The sequence below is a fragment of the Procambarus clarkii genome, chromosome 41 (assembly GCF_040958095.1).
Source record: "Procambarus clarkii isolate CNS0578487 chromosome 41, FALCON_Pclarkii_2.0, whole genome shotgun sequence".
Lineage (NCBI taxonomy): Eukaryota > Metazoa > Arthropoda > Malacostraca > Decapoda > Cambaridae > Procambarus > Procambarus clarkii.
This window is the reverse complement of record NC_091190.1, coordinates 36,044,710-36,049,356: the sequence shown is the minus strand read 5'-3', so window position 1 is coordinate 36,049,356 and position 4,647 is coordinate 36,044,710. Positions and strand designations below refer to the sequence as shown.

The 4,647-nt window shown below is 44.4% G+C and overlaps 1 non-coding gene across 1 annotated transcript; it reads left to right on the top strand.

The window, feature by feature from the left end:
• The first annotated feature begins 3,998 nt into the window (after positions 1 to 3,998).
• On the top strand, positions 3,999 to 4,072 carry TRNAN-GUU (transfer RNA asparagine (anticodon GUU)). Its single transcript has one exon. It is a non-coding gene; the product is annotated as a tRNA-Asn (tRNA).
• The last annotated feature ends 575 nt before the right edge of the window (positions 4,073 to 4,647 follow it).

The window sequence follows — 4,647 nt, the reverse complement described above, 5'->3', positions numbered from 1 at the left end:
TAAGAGGAGGCTCTTTCGAGCCATTACCAGTACCAATATCTAGGTGATACTAGAATTGTGTAGATGGATGGAGGGGATGTGATGGTAACCTGTTGAGCTTGATTAAGCTGTTGCTTTATTTATGTTACATGCGACCTTTTAAACAAGTGGTCTGCATTCACTAAATCCTCCAATTTGTTCAGTATTTTATAAGTTTCTATGGGAGCCACCATGCCACGTCTGGCTTGCTGTGTAAGTCCTGGGGCCCTCAACCGTTCCTGGTATGGGAGCCACCATGCCCCGTCTGGCTTGCTGTGTTAGTCCTGGGGCCCTCAACCGTTCCTGGTATGGGAGCCGCCATGCCACGTCTGGCTTGCTGTGTTAGTCCTGGGGCCCTCAACCGTTCCTGGTATGGGAGCCGCCATGCCCCGTCTGGCTTGCTGTGTTAGTCCTGGGGCCCTCAACCGTTCCTGGTATGGGAGCCGCCATGCCCCGTCTGGCTTGCTGTGTTAGTCCTGGGGCCCTCAACCGTTCCTGGTATGGGAGCCGCCATGCCCCGTCTGGCTTGCTGTGTTAATCCTGGGGCCCTCAACCGTTCCTGGTATGGGAGCCGCCATGCCCCGTCTGGCTTGCTGTGTTAGTCCTGGGGCCCTCAACCGTTCCTGGTAAGGGAGCCACCATGCCCCGTCTGGCTTGCTGTGTTAGTCCTGGGGCCCTCAACCGTTCCTGGTATGGGAGCCACCATGCCACGTCTGGCTTGCTGTGTTAGTCCTGGGGCCCTCAACCGTTCCTGGTATGGGAGCCGCCATGCCCCGTCTGGCTTGCTGTGTTAGTCCTGGGGCCCTCAACCGTTCCTGGTATGGGAGCCACCATGCCCCGTCTGGCTTGCTGTGTTAGTCCTGGGGCCCTCAACCGTTCCTGGTATGGGAGCCACCATGCCACGTCTGGCTTGCTGTGTTAGTCCTGGGGCCCTCAACCGTTCCTGGTATGGGAGCCACCATGCCCCGTCTGGCTTGCTGTGTTAGTCCTGGGGCCCTCAACCGTTCCTGGTATGGGAGCCACCATGCCCCGTCTGGCTTGCTGTGTTAGTCCTGGGGCCCTCAACCGTTCCTGGTATGGGAGCCACCATGCCCCGTCTGGCTTGTTGTGTTAGTCCTGGGGCCCTCAACCGTTCCTGGTATGGGAGCCGATTTAGTTCTGAGATGCTTTTTGTCGCTCTGTGTTGTACTTTCTCCACAGCAGATATGTTCTGAAGGTGAGGCCTCTATGCTTGATACAGCAATCCAAATGTGGCCGCACCAGAGATGTTTACAGTTCAATAACTTTATTTTCCTTGAAAATAAAGTTGACTTTCTTATTAGAGTTCCCAATTGTTGTGCAATTTTCAATGACTGGTCCCCCTGTGGCAGTGGTGAAACACTAGCCCCCGCACTTCGCGAACAATTTAGTCTGGGTTCTTATCCTGGCCGGGGAGGATTGACTGGGTTCCAATCCTTAACATTACGCCTCTCTTCACTCAGCAGTGAAACGATTTGACGGGTCGTATTCCGGAGTTATTAATTAAGATTAATATTAATCTTAGGAATTAGCCGTATTAGGATAAAGGACCTGCCCGAGACGCATTACGTGCTAGTGGCTTTACAAGAATGTAAAAACTGGTGGACCATCCAAGTAGTAGGCGTCCATCTGTCTCAGGAGACTATGGAGTTCCGTTCTGGTTGTCGGTCTGGAGTGGCCTCTCCAAGGTGCAAAGCCAGGGTAGGTTGATAAGGGGGAGAAGCTGTCACCCATGCAGCAGGTCCCCCTCTCCACAGCACCGATCGTCTCAATTGGAAAGGCAAACGCCAATAAGATTGGTTCCAGCGCCGTCGCAGGAACTGTCAGAACGAGGTTGAAGGCAACAAAGAAAGGCCTTTGACCTGAGGAAAGGCCTCAAAGACCTGAGAAAGGCCTTTGATACTGTTAATCACGATTACCTCTTAAGTAAACTCCATCATTATGGAATCCGAGGCCATGCACTGGACTATATCCAATCCTATCTTAGTGATAGACACCAATGTGTAGCCATCAATAATATAATCTCTCCCATTCTACCAATAACTGTTGGAGTGCCACAGGGCAGCATCTTGGGACCTCTTCTTTTTCTCATATACATTAATGATCTGCCTAATGTCTCTAACATTCTGAAACCTATTTTGTTTGCTGATGATACTACCCTCATCTACTCCAACCCCAACCCACATACACTAAATGGTGTTGTTAATAATGAACTAAAAAAAGTCCACTTATGGATGTCAACTAACAAACTAACACTTAACATAGAAAAGACCTACTACATCCTATTCGGAAGCAAATCTACAAATGCAATTCAGCTTCAGATTGACAATGTAAACATTAGCAATAAAAATGATGGAAAGTTTCTTGGCATATTCCTAGACAAGAGACTCAACTTCAGTACCCACATACAACACATAACTAAGAAAGTCTCTAAAACAGTTGGTATACTCTCCAAAATCAGATATTATGTTCCTAACTCTGCTCTCATCTCTCTATATTATGCACTAATCTATCCTTATCTCAACTATGGAATCTGTGCATGGGGTTCAACCACTGCAAACCACCTTAAGTCCATCATCACCCAGCAAAAATCTGCTATCAGAATAATATCAGATTCTGCTTTCAGACAACACACAGCCCCCTTGTTTAACTCCCTAAACATGCTAAACATAATCTCACTCCACAAATTCTCTTGTGTCAATTACATTTACAAAACCCTGTTCTTAAATGCAAATCCTTGTCTAAAACTCTTCTTGGACAGATGTAATAGGACCCATTATCACCACACCAGAAATAAATATCTCTTTGATATCCCCAGAGTTAAACTTAATCTGTGTAAACACTCTATGCAAATAAAGGGACCCAGTTTATGGAACTCACTCCCTACTGAATTGAATAGCTGTCCAACTTTTACATCATTCAAAATTAATACTAAAAAGTACCTAATTTCATCTTCATAGTTTTCACTTTTTGCCTTAAAATTGCACTGTATCAATTGCTACCCAATCTTCTAACCTTTATGTTCCCAATTTGAACATCTTTACCATTGTGATCATTGCTGTTTTCTTATATGTGCTGCCAATCTGTTGTATGGTGTTTATAAATCTTGTTTATCTGTATCTTCTGCTACCCAGTCTCCCAATCTTTATGTACCCAATCTGAACATCTTTACCATTGTGATCATTGCTGTCTTATATGTGCTGTCAATCTGCTGTATGGTGTCTATTAATCTTGTTTAAATTACTAATCAAGCTGTCAATGTAATTAATCAGAGCTTTAATATAACAATGTGCTTTAATATACCTACTTATCTCTCTCATCTCATTTTTCTCTTGTAATGTATCTTTATCATTTATCAATTCTGATTGAAATTACCTACTTAAAATTATCTGCTAGATTAAGGACCTGCCCGAAACGCTGTGCGTACTAGTGGCTTTACAAGAATGTAAATACTGTACTATCCAATGTATTCTCACAAACCCAATGTACCTTCTTGTATATATATAAATAAATAAATAAATAAATAAATAAACAAGGAACTGCCCCCAGGGGGCTCCAGCTCCGGAGTTAATATCGAAGTTGGTAAAAGAAGGCACAGGGACTCCAACCCTTGAGTCTTTTTTGTTGTTGTTACTCTTTTTTGTGGGGGGAAAGGAGGAAAATTAGTGAAGAAAGAAAAGGAGGAAACTTAGGAAAAATGGGGGAACCATTGACGAACTGCCGGCTTCCCGTCTCCGTCGTGACCACTAGACACAAGGTCACTTTAGGCATTAGGACACTATAGGAATTATCATCATCAGGAAAAGATCATCAAGGCAAATGGGGGGACCTTCGACAAGCCGCCGGCCTCCTGTCCTCATCGAGGCCACTATAAGTAGCTCTCAAGTAAACTCAGATAATTATTACACTTCGATATCTAAGTAATTCCGCCTTATTACAAATTTGTTTAGTCCGTTCCCCGAGCCTCCGTGGCACAATTGGTTAGCGCGTTCGGCTGTTAACCGAAAGGTTGGTGGTTCGAGCCCACCCGGGGGCGATTATTTAGGCCAACTCTAGGGGTTGACCTCCGACAAGACCGACATAACACACTTGACAGCGATGTCACACTTGGCCCCGTGATCCAGCCCGTCCTCCTCAAGTCTCCCAACGTCAACAAACTCTCGCGCGTAAGTGACCTTATCCTAACACAACAGAGAACGGCACAGTATGTCAACGTCGCGACCCATCCTCCTGTTTACACAGTAGTTGTTGTATATGCTCCATAGTACAAACGTTGACGTACTAAGTCATTACATAATAGTACTTACTAATGACTTTATAGTCTGAATTCTTAATTATAGTCTTAATTATAGACTGTCTTTATAGTCTGAATTCTTAATTATAGACTCTATATAGTTGGAAGTGAAGTATATAGCACTAATCACTTTATAGTCTGGAAAAATAAAGCTAAAAAAAAACATATATATTACTAGGTCTAATATAGCACACATATGTACGATATTAGGCCTCAGATTGCGCTTATTAGGCCTAGGATGGTTTAGTTAGTTAGGGTTGTCTTTGCAACATAAATATAACAACAACAACAATTTTATTTAGGTAAGGTACATACAT